The 17016-nt window shown below is 35.3% G+C and overlaps 1 protein-coding gene across 1 annotated transcript in view; it reads left to right on the top strand.

Moving 5' to 3' along the window:
* EYS (eyes shut homolog) overlaps positions 1–17016 on the top strand; it is a 1631667-nt gene that overhangs the window by 1190714 nt on the left and 423937 nt on the right. The gene's annotated exons all lie outside the window — the stretch shown is intronic.

Below are 17016 nucleotides of genomic sequence, written 5' to 3' on the forward strand. Positions count from 1 at the left end.
TATTGAATGCCTTTAACATGAATGTGAATCCCGTAGCTGTGCTCTAACCGCATATACCTCATTCTGTAATTCTGATTGGCAATTATGTTTAGAAGATCTATAATATCACATCTAATCACATCTTTTCATGGTATGTTTATGATTTTCTATGATACTTTCTTATTTTTACTTAACCATATTTTTAATATATAAATATTAGTATATATTTAGTGTAATCATAAGCCAGAATATATGGAAGGATGTCCTGTGGAATGTGTGCTTCCATGCAGAGTTATGTACTTATATTTCTATCTACATTTTACTAATGTAAATGAAAGATAGAAAATAATAGCTAAATGCACTTTAATGAAAACACAAAACATCTACTAAGGTTTTCTATTGTCTGAGCTTTTCAGTAATGCTTTTTTTTCCCCCACAAATTTCTAACACCAGATTAAGAGGGAATCTAAAAGCTGTATCTGCTGTGGATTCCATGTGCAGTACATCTGACATTTTCTTGGCATAAAATGCAAAAGAGCCACTTAAAATTAGTTCCTTTATTCAAACTAGCATGTGCAGTGCCAAAACTATGTTCCAGAAAGAACCTGTACACAGTCAATGCAAAGAATGAAAACAAAAGGAAAATAAGGCAAAAAATCTAGGAGTCTTTTTTCAGTGTGAGTTTTCTTTCTTGTACAACGAGCTTCTATATTTTTGTATTTCTTTACTAGATAGAAACTTGAGAACTATACACATTTTCAAGTTAAATTGACTTATAATTCACTTTTTGTAGAGGTGATAAAAAGGCATTATGTATGAATATCCAAAAATATTACTGTGCAATCACTTGAAAATAGCCAACATTGAAAATTGCTAAAAATGATGAATGGCTGACTCTGGACACAATTAGAGTCTGTGAATTCAACCATACCATTGTTCAGATGTTTGAACATATGTTTGAAAGCCCAAAGCATATCTGTATAGAATTGTTCCCTATTTTAAAGCAATGTTCCCTTCATTTCAAGCCCATTTGTATTATTAAAAAAATATGTAATTCACATATATCAGGTTAATTTTCATTTACATCATTTGAAATGCCCTCTAATGTTTCACTATATATTTTAAGGCATCAACAGCCTACATCAATGCTCCATAAATCTCTGGATTAGAGTGTTTTGCTTTTGCTTTTTAACTCAAAGCTAGAAACTTTGTTGGTAATTGTGACCCTTTTAGATAAACTCTATTTATTCTATTCATATACAGGTTTTCATCACATTCAATAAATACGATCACTTATATTAACTTACAAATATATTTATCAGGTCTTGTACATATCACACTGATCCCTTTTCTGTTCTGATCCATCCTTGTTCCATATCACTATTCACATTGTTTTGAAATTACATATTTGAATACTATATTCAAAATCACTTCTAGTGAGCATATTTCCATCTATCTTCAGAGACTAGTTTTGTTTTTATTTACTCTTCTAAAATTATGTGACAGTTTCAAACTTTAGAAAGTACTCCTCTCCAGTGCAAACACACTCTGTACACTCAGCACATTTCACAAAAATAATTCTTATCTACATAGTTGTGATGTAGTAAATAACAAAAGTCACCCTCGCTTTAGGGAAGAAAATAATGTCCTCCTGGCCTTGATATACCTCATTAATTGTTAACTGTGCCTCTCTATCGTCATTTCTTGTCTGTCACTATCAATTGTTACACTGATTAGACCATCTTAAGTTTAAAATGATCTTTACTGTTTCTAGAGATTTTTGCCCCTGCTATGTAGTTTATATAAGTATAAACTGACCTTTATCCCATGCATTTATATAAGCATGCCATACATGGGTCCAAAGACCCATGAAAGGTCTACAACCTTTCAATAAACACTCCCTCTAGACCTAAGTTTAGGTGATTTGTATGTCAATACCCTTTGGACAAATCTCTCAATCTACTTTAAGTACAAAATTTTACCAGAGCATTCACATATATCTGTAGTCATAAAATACAGGCTTCCCAGTGAAATTTAAATTTCAGAAAAATAATAATTTTTTAGTATAGTGTGTCCCAAATATTTCGTGGGACATGCTATTCTAAAAAAATGATTGGTTGTTTATCTGAAATTCAAATTTGAATGGATGTCCTGCATTTTATTTGATAAATCTGACAATAGTGCAATCATTTCAAGGGGAGTATGCCTTAAAAACTTAGCTTTTAGAGCTAGAAGGAACTTCAGAAATGATTTAGGTCAGGGGTCAGCAAACTTTTTCTGTAAAGGGCCAGATAGTAAATATTTTAGACTTAGTGGGCCACATAGGGTGTCTTTTATGTATTTTTTTAAACAACCTTTAAAGATATAACAAATCACTCGTAGCTCACAAGTTGTATAAAAGCAGGCTGTGCACTGAATTTGGCCCAGAGGCATGCTTTGCCAACTCCTGGTTCAGGTTATCACCTCTAATTTTACCTATGAGCCTCAAATACTTTGTTAAAATCAAGAATTGGCATTTGTAGGATCTTTCCTTGATCTGCCTTATAAGTTTGGATCAGCATGAGTTGTTGTTAGGGAAAATTCTGGCTCCACGTTTCTATGTTCTCACAAATCATCTAGCTAAAAATGCTTTCTGATGCTTGTCCAAATGTGAAAATCAATCTTATCCATATATTGTTTCTGAAATTCATACATGCTCCCTGTTGGTTCAAAGTTTGCTCATCCAGTCTTCTGTTCCCCCTTACTTTTTCCACACACACACACACACACACACACACACAAATTGGACCTTCGCTAGTTCTGAAGAGACGTGAAAAACCTCTTTACTTAAGGTAATTGAAAAAGTACTGGATTCTAGTTCAATGGGTAACTTCAAGTAAGTCATTAAAAACTTTCCTAGACCTGAATTAAAATAAGCATTCACCATTCATTTTGTAAATGTGTGTTAGATGTTCCCTATGTACCAATATATGAGTTTATGAATGTAAACATTTTAAAGATACATATTGCCTACTCAGGATCCCTTTCTTTTTGCCATCCCCATTTGGCCAGCACTAGTTCCTCTTTATTCTTATCTCTCAACCTAGGATTGCTTAGATCTATATTCAAACTTAGATACCAATCTTAGGCTGACTTCACAACCTTCCCAACTTCCTTTAAACACTCTCAATAGCAGTTATCCTGTATACTTTGATTTTGCATACATATTCTGCTTCAGGTAAATCTTTTTCCTTACTTCCCCATTTTCCCAGGAAATGTGATTTAGGTGGAGGACAGTTAGTTTGGCACACTAAGTTCAGTAACTATGTTTGAGAAACAAACAGAGGCATCAATAGACATTTTTAAACTTTTATTAGATGTATTATTATTGTTCATGTTGATTTGGGTATTGGTGTTTACCTCCTTGTCTAACCTACAAGTATAAACTCCCCTAAAGAATAGTTCTTACTGTATTCTCAATCAAATTTAACGTAAATTTTCTGTTTATTTCACTGTCTCTACTCTCCAGTTTTTTTTTTTTTTTAATTTTTTTTCAACGTTTTTTATTTATTTTTGGGACAGAGAGAGACAGAGCATGAACGGGGGAGGGGCAGAGAGAGAGGGAGACACAGAATCGGAAACAGGCTCCAGGCTCCGAGCCATCAGCCCAGAGCCCGACGCGGGGCTCGAACTCACGGACCGCGAGATCGTGACCTGGCTGATGTCGGACGCTTAACCGACTGCGCCACCCAGGCGCCCCTACTCTCCAGTTTTAAATATGTACCCCTTGAAGAAGAATTGGAATCAAAACAAGCATCATGTTTTCCTAGTTATTTCTTAATACTACATTGAGCAGTAATCTATCCAAATATAGATAACTAGATAACTTTAATTATATGTGTGTGTGTATATATATGTGTGTGTGTGTGTGTGTGTATACATATATGCATGTGTGTTTTTAAATACATACATGAACAGATTTAAATTCTGCCCTTTTAAAAATTAGCATTTTTGGCACATTTACTTTGAAATTTTGCCAATTCTAGAAATAATTTTTCTGTGTTTTTACTAACTTTTTTCAATTCATTTTTATTATATATCTTGTCATCCATCTTCTATACATGACTTTTTAAAATCTGAGACTATTCGTAAATTAATGGATAGTCCTGCTTGTGTGATTATGTATTTTCCATATTTTCTCTTTAGATGAAATTATTTGAAATCATACAGTGGCAATTTTATTTTTAATATTTTTTAATTTCTTTTGGGATGTATTATTTTTGAGGAGATTAAGCAGTAGCACATCAATTTTATGTGATACATATTATAAATTACAAAATTCTATAAACATATATATACATACATAAATCAATTTAGGTTAACAAAACTTCAGGTAAGGAAGAGAGGATGGGCATTATTCACTAGAGATAAAAACAGAATCCATGAGATTGAATAATTCAGACATTCAATGATTCAGAGTAAATGTAATCTTTCCCATTGGTGATATGGGAAATGATTTTAGGTACTGCTTGAACTGACATGATGTGACATTTTTTACCCAGTGAGAGTGTTGTTTTCTTATCCATGATCTTTTGGTCCTTCAGGTTACCTGAAGTCTCAACTTAACTGCTGCTATATCTTTAACATGTCTACATTTGCCCATTGTTTTTTCAAAAATAGTAAGTGCAGATCTCAGATTTAGAACCTATGAGGAAGATAAAATATCAATCTAGATTTTAATCATAATTATTTTTAAATTTTTTGTTAATGTTTATTTATTTATTTATTTTTATTTATTTTTGGGACAGAGAGACAGAGCATGAACAGGGGAGGGGCAGAGAGAGAGGGAGACACAGAATCGGAAACAGGCTCCAGGCTCCTAGCCATCAGCCCAGAGCCTGACGCGGGGCTCGAACTCACGGACCGCGAGATCGTGACCTGGCTGAAGTCGGACGCTTAACCGACTGCGCCACCCAGGCGCCCCTAATGTTTATTTATTTTTGATAGAAAACGACAGAGCATGAGCAGGGGATGAACAGAGAGAGAGGGAGACACAGAATCTGAAGCAGGCTCTAGGCTCTGAGCTGTCAGCACAGAGCCCAATATGGGGCTTGAACCCACAAACTGAGATCATGACCTGAGCTGAAGTTGGACACTTAACCAACTGAGCCACCCAGGTGCCCCAGTCATTATGATTATTTTTATAGTTACTGCTGTGGACTGAATTGTCTTTCCTCAAAATTCGTATGTTGAATCTCTGATGCCCACTACTTCAGAGTATGACCCTATTTGGAGATCTGGCCTTTAAAGAGATGATTAAGAGTAATGTCCTCAGATTCATCCATGTTGTCACAAATGGCAAGATTTCTTCTTTTGAAGCTGAATAATATTCCATTATATGCATAAGAGAGATGCCACATGAAAGTGATATCTTGCAGTACTTCTTATTCTCTGCCTCACTTACTTAACAAAATGCTCTCAAGTTCTATCCATGCTGTCAGCAATGGCAAGATTTCCTTCTTTCTCATGCTGAATAATATTTACTTATATGTATGTATATATATCACATTTTCTTTATCCACTTATCTGTTAACAGACACTTAGATAATTTACATATCTTGGCTACAATGAATAATGCTGCAATAAAAATGGAAAGGAAGATATTTGAGATGGCAATTTTATTTCCTTTGGGTATAGACCCAGCAGTGGGATTACTGGATTATATGGTAGTTCTCTTTTTAATTTCTTATGGAACCACCATGCTGTTTGCCATAGTGATTAATTTATATGCCAACAGTACACAAGGGTTCTCTTTTCTCTATCCCTTCACCAACACTTGTTATCTTTTCATTTTTTGATAATCATAGCCATCCGAACATGTTTGGGGTAATACCTCATTGTGGTTTGATTTGTATATCCCTGATAATTAGTGATGTCAAGCACCTTTTCATGTACCTGTTGGATATTTGTATGTCTTCTTTGTATACCATGGTGACTTTAGTCAATAATTATTATACACTTGAAATTTACTAAAAAAGTAGAATCTGAAGTGTTTGCCACACACACAAAAAAAGTAGCCATTGGGAGTGATGGATATGTTAATTAGTTTGGGATAATTGTTTTACAATGTAAACATATGTCAAAACATCACATTGCACATTTTAAATATGCACAACTTTTGTCAATCATCGTTCAATAAAACTGAAAAAAATAATTTAAAAAAGAGATGATTAGGTTAAAATAGTTATTGGGGGGGACCTAATTCAGTCTGACTGGTGTCCTATAAAAAGGGAAACTTTAGGCACAAAAGGACACACCACCGATGTACATACACACAGACCACTTGAGGACATAGTGAGAAGGTGGCCATCTGCAAGTTAATTAGAGAGGTCTCAGAAAAACTAAACCTACTGACATCTTGATATTGGATTTCTAGCCTCTAAAACTAAGAAAATACATTCCTATTGTTTAAACCCCTCAGTCAGTGGTATATATGATGGTAGTTCCAGTAAACTAATATAGTTTTCACCTAATTATGAAAATGTCGTTATGTCCATTTACAATAGTAATATAAGGCTACCTTTTTAAAATAAATTTGTTCATATAAAAAAGCAAATAATTACTATAAATAAATGATAGTAGTGCTTATCAGCTGAAAATTAGGGTACAGAAAAAGTAAGTTGCAGTCTACACAATGGAAATACCAAAATTTATGGTTAGATGAGGGAAAGGGTGATTAAAGAGACAGCAGATTACAGAGTTATCAAACAGGTAGGCAATAAACTAGAATAAGGAAATAAAAGGAGAATGATTTAAGACTTGTGACATTTCAGTTATGTAATACACAATGATCAAGAAAAATAAAGGTTTAGAAAAGAACATGGGTTTCGGCAATAAAAACAGAGCCATAACCAGAATTTCAGGAGGTGGATTAAAAAGAAGTTGAGATAGTGGTGAAGCAGAAAAGAAATAAGTAACCCTGAAGGAAGAAGAATTTAAAAAAGATTTTTCAGGGGCACCCAGATGGCTTAGTCAGTTAAGTGTCTGACTGGCTCAGGTCACGATCTCACGGTTTGTGAGTTTGAGCCCCACGTCGGGCTCTGTGCTGACAGCTTGGAGCCTGGAGCCTACTTTGGATTCTGTCTCTGTCTCTCTGCCCCTCCCCTACTCGCTCCCTGCCTCTCTCTCAAATATAAAACATAAGAAAAAAATTTTTAAAAAAGATTTTTCAGGGGTAACTAGGTGGGCCAGTTGGTTAAGCCTCTGACTTTTGATTTTGGCTCAGGTCATGATCTTACGGTTCCTAGGATTGAGCCCCATGTGGATCTTTATGCTGACAGCACAGAGTCTGCTTGGAATTCTCTCTGTGCCTCTCTCTCTGCCCCTCCCCTGTTCTAACTCTCAAAAATAAATTAATAAATTTTTAAAAATATAAAAGATTTTTCAAATTTAAGAATAAGAGTACTCTTCAAGGCAGAAGGGAAAGAACTAATGAGAAAAATGTTGGCAAATAAAATAGCATTTGAGGGATGTGTAGATGGCTCAGTCAACCTTAACTGTCTGACCCTTGGTTTTCACTTAGGTCATCATCTCGTGATTCCTGAGATCGACCCTCACATCACGCACAGAGCCTGCTTGAGATTCTCTCCCTCCCTGTCTCTCTCCCTGCTCCTACTCTGCTCATGCACTCTCTTTTTCTCCCTCTCTTTCTCAAAATAAATAAACAAAAATAATGTTGGAAAAATGAGATCCTGAAGAAGCATGGAAGAAAGAACAGAATTGAAATAGCATAGAAAGCCTGGTAACAGGAAATAAAATGGAGGTAAAGAATAAATGACGTTTAAGCATAGTGACTAACATATGACTATGCATTATGTGAAGAACTGAGAATTGTATAGACAATTATGAGATATTGACTTCATGGCTACATGCAGCTATAACAGATATTTCATCTTAATCAGTTCTCAGGATCTGTAGGAGAGGAGGGAATCAATAAGAAAATTGAAAAAGAGGGAAAGAGAATTTTAAGAAATTACCACTATGAGATCACATTTATTAACCTCTATTTAAATATAACCTTGTGTTATTTGTATAGCATGTGTATTACTAGAAAAAAGTATGTAATTATAGAATGATGGAATTACTTCTAAACTGCCAAATGTGTCAATATCATTTATAATTAAAAAATTGGGGGACGCCTGGGTGGCCCAGTTTGACTAAACATCTTACTCTTGGTCTCAGCTCAGGTCATGATCTCAAATTCGTGAGATGGAACCACATGTTGGGCTCCATGCTAAGCATGCACATGGAGTGTGCTTGAGATTCTCTCTCTCTCTCTCTCTCTCTCTCTCTCTCTGTGTGTGTGTGTGCCTCCCTCCCCTCTCAAAATAATCAACATTTTAAAAAAAATTTTAGGGGCTCCTGGGTGGCTCAGTTGGTTGAGCGACTGACTTCGGCTCAGATCATGATCTCACAATTTGTGAGTTCAAGCTCCACGTTGGGCTCTCTGCTGACAGCTCAGAGCCTGCAGCCTGCTTCAGATTCTGTGTCTCCCTCTCTCTGTCTGCCCCTCCCCCTCTCATGCTCTGTCTCTCTCTTTCTCAGAAGTAAATAGACATTAAATTTTTTTTTAATTTAAGAAATACAACCTTAGGGAGTGGCTTTTAAAGTGAAATTGAGGGGCGCCTGGGTGGCGCAGTCCGTTAAGCGTCCGACTTCAGCCAGGTCACGATCTCGCGGTCCGTGAGTTCGAGCCCCGCGTCAGGCTCTGGGCTGATGGCTCAGAGCCTGGAGCCTGTTTCCGATTCTGTGTCTCCCTCTCTCTCTGCCCCTCCCCCATTCATGCTCTGTCTCTCTCTGTCCCCAAAATAAATAAACATTAAAAAAAAAATTAAAAAAAAAAGTGAAATTGATATGACAGCTATTAAGCAGAATTTAATTTTCTTGGTATTTGCATTATTCATTATTATTAGTTTATTGTTTTTAGATAGTAAAAATATTCCCTTTATGCTGAAATGCCAGTGGGAAATATAGAAGGGACAATAAGATAGAGGAAAATGAAATGGACTAGCCATTTCCTTGCAAGAGGATATTAGTGTATATTGAGCAATCTGTTCAGACCTCCTTGTCAAATGCTTAATATGAGTAATTACAGAGCAATATACACCTAAGAGGATAGACTCCACTTGTGATGTAATGGTTGCACATTTACTCCTACTTTCCTTCCCTTTTCCTCATAATGGTGGTCACAATATAACATTTCAATTACATTAAAAATATCATTACATTAAAAGTTTATTAAATCATGTTAAAATCCCTCATTGGGAGAAACTAAATAATACAAATGTAACCCAAAATGTTATCCCACAACCATAATCATTGATTTTAGATTTATTTTGTACTTATATCTTATACCTTTTTTGTAATTTGGTCTTGAAATTTACCCCAAGTTATCTGAAATTCAAACCTTTATTTCAATAGTCATTTAAATTTACTATGTAATATGCCATTTCTTTTGTTCTTTCTGTTGCTAACTCTCACAGAGAATAGCCAGGGAAGTGATATTTTAATGAATAAGAGAGGAGATTCTACAAGAGTTTGATTCCACATACTACTGTTTATTACCTCCGAAGTATAATGTGCTCTTTTAGCTGTGTAATATAAGAAAACACCTGTTTAATATTCCACAAATGGCTTTACGATAATCCAAAATACATAAATGGCTTTAAGAGTCTGCATAATGCCATAACCAATAGTGAAAGAAATCAGAAAAGTTTCCAACTATAAATGCAGTATTATGTAGTCAGCAGGTTCTTGTTGACTAATAGTGAATAAAAAAACAAAAACAAAACAAAAACAAAAAACTTTCTAAGCTAATCCCCCTTTGAAAGTCTTCTTAAACTACCATAAAATGTTGGTGATGACATGAGATTATGACAAGTTGATCTTCAGTATCAACATCATGTGGTACCTTCAAATTATCCTAGGAAGTATCAGGGAATATGCACCTGTATGATTCACAGATTGGGCTGACTATGCAGTTACTTAAGAAAAAACTGTGAAAGGAACTTTGTGGACTATATTTCTGCACTCAATTGCCATCATTAAAAAATGAGAATAAATGTTTAAATTTAGGTCATCATATGTTCTTGTAGTGGAATTATGAAATAGAACTGTGACTACCTGCAAATTTACCATTTCACCCCAGCTCCACATAAATTGCTTTCAGTGGCCTCAAGAAAATGCTCAAATTGAAATCCTTCAGGTCATCCTCATTTGGCTAATGTATCAACTATTTATATCAAGAAATTTTTTAATGTAATATATATTTATAAAATTAACCATGATTATAAAGATCAGAACATATTATCTGATTATAATTAAAAACTGGAAAACACAAAGGAATAGCAAAAACATGACCAATCTTAATAAACAGACAAACTAAATTGAATATAAGTTTATAGTGAAATAGAATTATGCAAATCATTTTGGTTTCTATGGAAATAAAATATTTTTACATGATTTTTAAGCATTCCCACTGTGAATGTTTTAGAAAATGGAAACATGAACTATGAAAAGTGCTTTTAATTTTTCCCTTACATTTTATTATGAAAAATTTTACATTATAGAATAACTGAAATATTTTAATGCCTATATTATCACCGTCTAGATTCTGTTGTTAGTATTTTACCATATATGCTTTATTATACATTCATTATCCGTTTGTCTACCAGCCATCAGTCCATTTTTGATACATTTCAAAGTTGAAGATACCAGTACACTATACCCCTAAGCACTATAGCATGCATACCATTAGAGTTCAATATCTGCTTGGAGATTTTTCCTTTCTTTTGAGGAAAAAAATCAGATAATAAAATACTCAAATTTTAGATGTACAATTAGATAAATTTTAAAAATGCATAGCCTTTAACAAACAGAACATTATCCCCAGAACTTATCTTGTGCTTCTTGTTCACAATGAATCCTTCCCCGAACCCTCTAGAAGCAACTGCTATTTTTATCTGTTTTCCACCATAGGTTAGTGTTACCTGTTCTTGAACTTGATATAAATGGAAATATACTTTCTATATATACCTTTTTGTAAAGTTTTTTTTTCTTCTCAGATGTGTATGAGATTCACCTGTGGTTTCTAGTGTATTGGTAGTTCATTACTTTTTATTGGTAAGTAATATTTCATTTTATCCCCCTACCCTTTGATGAACACCTTGGCTGTTCCCATTATTTTGCTATCAGAAATGAAACCAGTGTGACATTTTTGTAACTGCCTTTTGGGAAATAAATATTTTTATTTCTTTGGATAAATTCACTAGAGTTGAATTCCTAAGTCATGGCATAGGTAGGTTTATGCTTAACTTTGTAAGAAATTCCCAGATCCTCTTCCGAAATGATTGCAAGTGCTTTTGTTTTTAAAATAAAATCATATACTCAAGGAACCCTGATTTGAAGCAACAACCTTCAATATCAATAACTAGAAATCTTAGAATAGTGAACACATTATTGCATACATTTCCATAAGAGATAAATTGTTATCTTTATCTCTTTTGATTATATATTATAGGTTATTTAGTGGTTCTTAAATTCAATATTCAAAGACATTTGTTAGAGCCTCAAGTGATTTGTTTTCATATATAGCCAAATGTGATTTAATTTTTAATTTGTAAAGATAATAGTTTTGTAATTCATATAATTTACATTGGATACTTATATATTTTAATAAAAATTCATAGTAGCAAACATTGGCATTATACCTTCAGTTTGGGATTTGTTAGATAAAGAACTGAGTACAAACTTTTCTCTTTCCTGCAAATCACTTGTTCATTCATTTATAAATTTGCTCATCCATTCAGTAATAAATTTATAGAGTGCAGTGATTACTAATGTGTCAGGTATTATTCTATATTTATAAAGGGAAAATTTTTTAATAGTTTTTTTAATTGTTTCATTTTATTACTCAGTGGTTTTTACCATAGTCTTTTTTGTTTGTTTCTTTTGTTTTTTATTGCCTCTCTCTCACCTTTTCCATCTCCTGTTAACTGTAGTTATAATGCTTTCAATCTTAACACTTTTAGAAAAACCTCATGAAAGTCAGCAGTTTCTGCATAATTCTGGAGTATCATTTTGTGAATGAGCTACATTGTGTTAAAGGAGTCAAATGGATTCTGGGAATTAAGGGGCCCTGAATAATTTTTCAGGGATTACTAGAACGTTTCCGTAGGAAACAGGTTCATTTAACACCCAGATGTCCCTACACACTCCTATATCTTCTCCTCACTCTAGCTGGTGAGTGGAGTTCGGGCCCCAGGAACTGATTCTTAGATTTCACAGTGATACCCTCCTCCTGACAAAGAGCATTACTACTGTCCACCTTTGTCCACCATTTGGGACCTCCTGAGTTTGCTTCATGTTGAAATCAAGCCCCTTCAGGCACTAGCTATCCATTGGCTATCTTGCTCACAAACGAGCATCCAGTCATGGATTGCTACCCTTCTCAACAGACATCCAGCACATTCTGGCACTCATTTCTGCCCTTATTGACATTCCTTCAAATGATCTGGCAGTATCACATATATTATTCCTCCAGCTTTCAGAGCTGCCTAGACTTAGAGCATACTCTCCTGGCACCATCTAGTATCTTTCAGGTCTTTGACTATCTTAGTATCCTGGTATCCTAAGTGGTATAATAAATTACCACAACTGGTGGCTTAAAAACAACAGAAGCATATTCTCTCACAGTTTTGGAAGACAGAAATCTAAAAGTAAGATTTTGGCAGGGCCACACTCCCTCTGAAGACTTTTGGGAGAAACATTTTATGTCTCTTCAAGCTTCTGCTGGCTCTAGATGTTTTTTGACTTATAGCTAAATGACTCCAATCTTTGCCTCCATTTTCACATCACGGATCCTCCATGTGTCCTCTCTACTTCTGTTCTCTAAAAAGGACACTTATTATTTAATTTAAGACCAACTCTCATCCAGCATGTTCTTATCTCAAGATCCTAACTAAATTATCTCTGCAAAGGTTCTTTTTCAAAATAAGACCACATTTTAAGGTTCTTGGTGGGAAAATCTTTTGGTGGACCACAATTCAGCCCACTAATAAGCTCTATCAGCACTCATATTACCTCTGCTGCTGCTTACAGGCCTAATGCATTTTCATATTTGAGTAAAGAATATTGCCAAACTGTGAATACTTATTATCTAAAACTAGTTTTAGGTATTATTGTTGAATTAGGAAAGAACTGTTTCTTACTTCGTTTTTTTCCCCTGAGTCAAAAAACAAACACTTTCATACAGCCTTATACTCTTTGATTTGGTGGTAGTAGTTAGAGATTAAGGAGAGAGAACATATCTTCCTTCATCTTCAGACAATATATTTTTAAGAGACCCTTCTTGGAGAACAGTCCAGGGTTGGGATTTAAGGACCAACTTCAGTTTGGCCACCTCTTCTGAGGCTGACTGACAGTTTTACCCTATGGAAGGAAAACAACAAAGGAGAACACGTGGAGGGGACCCAGTCCTCACAATGACAGTATTCTGTAAGGATTCTTTTTTTTTTTTTTAATTTTTTTTTTTCAACGTTTATTTATTTTTGGGACAGAGAGAGACAGAGCATGAACGGGCGAGGGGCAGAGAGAGAGGGAGACACAGAATCGGAAACAGGCTCCAGGCTCTGAGCCATCAGCCCAGAGCCCGACGCGGGGCTCGAACTCACGGACCGCGAGATCGTGACCTGGCTGAAGTCGGACGCCCAACCGACTGCGCCACCCAGGCGCCCCATGGATTCTTGATGTTATATGGGAATGAAATGAATAAGTAGGGAATCCAAAATTGTTTGTAATTCTTGATGCACCACAAACCCTGATTATATAAATTTGATATTTATTTGTAGTAGTCTCGGCACTTCTCAGCCTTGGCACTAGTGACATTCCTTGTGGGGCTGCCCTGTACTTTGTAGGATGTTTACCAGCTGGTACTCACTGGATTATCAATAACGCCACCTCTCAGTCGTGACAACCAAAAATGTCTCCAGACATTGCCAAATGTACCCTGGAGAAGACAATCACTCTCAGTTGAGAACCCCTGGAATAACTGAACGTTATTAATATTCACTAGCAAAGTTAGATCCTTAAAAATATATGTCTGTACTTTAAAGTTGGTGTAAAGCCGTCTTTTGAGACTCATATGTTTTTAAATTAAAAGTAGTTATGGGGCGCCTGGGTGGCGCAGTCGGTTAAGCGTCCGACTTCAGCCAGGTCACGATCTCGCGGTCCGGGAATTCGAGCCCCGCGTCAGGCTCTGAGCCATCCGTCAGGCTCTGGGCTGATGTCTCAGAGCCTGGAGCCAGTTTCCGATTCTGTGTCTCCCTCTCTCTCTGCCCCTCCCCCGTTCATGCTCTGTCTCTCTCTGTCCCAAAAATAAATAAAAACGTTGAGAAAAAAAAAATAAAAAAAAAAAGTAGTTAAAAAACGTTTTGGATTCTCTGTAACTTGGCAGGGTTTTTTTTGTTTTTTTTTTTTTTTGTTCCATTAAGTGTATGCTTTAGGTAAGTGCAACATCTATTTCACTCTTTGTGAGAATTGATAGAATTTTTTCCCACTTAATAGGGCTATTTAGGTCCCTTGTATTCCAGGTCATTAATTTTAATGGTTAAGACATTGTTATATGGCATTCTCAGGACGCGAACGTGCATACTGATAATTCTACTCTTGTGCAGGGAAATATTATTTTCCTTGGTAAAGACAAACCATTTCTTTGAATTTAGAAACATTTAGTTTCTAAGGCTCTGTTACCATTTTATTTAAAGCCCCATTAGCCCCAACATATTGAATAATAGCTCACCGTTTTGCCCCACATATGATTCATTTAGAGAAGCAGAAAAGCTCATAAAAACATCTAACAGGTATTTATAGACCTTCTGTTTCTCTCTAATACTATAGGAAGTGTTTCTAATTACTCTTACCTGGAAACAAAAGGAAACAAGCAAACAAAAAGATGATGAGACAACTGCCTGTCTTTTATTTCAGATAATATTCTGTGCTGGCTTGAATAGATAGTACTATAAAGTTACCTATTAATATATCAACACTCCTTCTTGTGGCAAAAGCTGTCCTAAAATATTGTTAATAGTTTTTCAAGACACTCATAATCTGATTTAATTCTGAATTATTGGCTTTCATCTTTCATATCCCAGGGAGCTCCAGTTTGGTGAATTCTTTTATTTTTTAACGTTTATTTATTTATTTTGAGAGAGAGAGAGAGAGAGAGCGCGCACGTGTGTGCACTAGTTGGGGAGGGACAGAGAAGAGCGAGAGTGAGAGCGAGAGTGAGAGAGAGACGGAGAGAGAGAGAGAGAGAGAGAGAGAGAGAGAGAGAGAGAGAGAGAATCCCAAGCAGGCTCCATGCTGTCAGCATAGAGCCTGACACAGAGTTCAATCTCATCAACCATGAGATCATGATCTGCCCAAAATCAAGAGTCCAACACTTAATCAATGAGCCACCCGGGCACCCCATAGTTTGGTGAATTCTTAAGAATAGATAAATCTGGGCAATTTCAGTTCAGTAAGACATTAAAAAATACATTAGTAGGCCAAGAGAAAAGCCTATATGAACAAAAAATAAGCTAGACGCTCACTGGGCCACCTATTTTTTCTTAATGTGGAACCAGAAAATCAAATATGGATATTATTCTCCTTTATGTGTCCATTCTAGTTTTTATGGTGACTAAAGTTTTGATAATTTTGAGGCAAGGGGATCCTTAAAAAAATACAAATTTACAATGCAAAATTACAAATAGTGATTTAGGAACACAATCTTGAAAGAAGCCCTTACAATGAGGTTCCCTGAAGTTTAACTTTGCCAACCACAAGGGTGTTTCCACCAGTATCACAATATGCCACTTTTTCTGCCTCCCTTGTATCCCATGCCCACAAGAAATTCTGAGCCATAATGGACTCTAAATCTGATGCCCATCCTCAACAGATCTCAAAGAGAGATGGGACAGAATGGCATACTATGCCACTCTTCCTTTTTGGTGTCCCTTTCCCTTACTTATCAAAAGCTAGTTTATAATACTTGCATTTTTTTTTACTTTTTTCCCCCAATTTTCCAAAAAATTTTAAAGCAGTTTGTAGAGTTTCCATACACCTCCTAACTTTCATACACAGTCTCCCCTCTTATTAACATCTTGCATTAGCATGGCACATTTATTATAATTGATGAACTGATATTGACATATTGTTGTGAACTAAAGCTGATACTAAAGTTGATCTAAAGTTTTCATTGACATTCATTCTGTGTTGTAAAATTCTTTGGGTTTTGGCAAATGCATTATGTCATATATTCACCATTAGCGTATCATATGGAATGATTTTACCACCCTAAAAATCTCTTGTGCTCTTCCTATTCATATCTTCTTTCTCCTTTAATCAGTGGCAGCCACTGTTTTTTGTTTGTTTTACTGTCTTTATAGTTTCTTTCTTTTCTATACTTTCACATAGTTGGAATCATACGGTATATAGCCTTTTCAGACTGAGTGCTCTCAGTTACTAATATGCATTTAAGTTTCCTCCATGTCTTTCTATTGCTTGATAGCTCATTTTTTCATGACTGAAGGATATTCCACTGTGTGTATATACAGTTTATTTACCCATTCACCTACTGAGAGGCATTATGATTGTTTTTAATTTGGGCAGTTAAGAAGAACCTGCAATAAACATTCACGTACAGGTTTTTGTGGATGCAAGTTTTTAACTCCTGTGGGAAAATACTCTCCTGTGGGGAGAGTACAATTGCTGAATCATATGGTAAGACTATGTTTATAAGAAACTATCAAACTATCTTCCAAGGTGTCAGTACCATTTTTTATTCCTGCCAACAATGAACGAAAGTTCCACATTCATACTAACATTTGAAATTATGATTTTTTTTAAAATTTTGGCTAATCTAATAGGCATGTGTAGTATTTCATGCTTGTTTTAATTTGCAATTCCCTAATTACATATATGTGAGCATGTTTTCAAATGCTTATTTATCATTGTATA

The sequence above is a fragment of the Lynx rufus genome, unplaced genomic scaffold, assembly GCF_022079265.1.
Source record: "Lynx rufus isolate CCGP_SWC_20201006 ecotype Redwood Valley unplaced genomic scaffold, mLynRuf1.p SCAF_6, whole genome shotgun sequence".
NCBI lineage: Eukaryota > Metazoa > Chordata > Mammalia > Carnivora > Felidae > Lynx > Lynx rufus.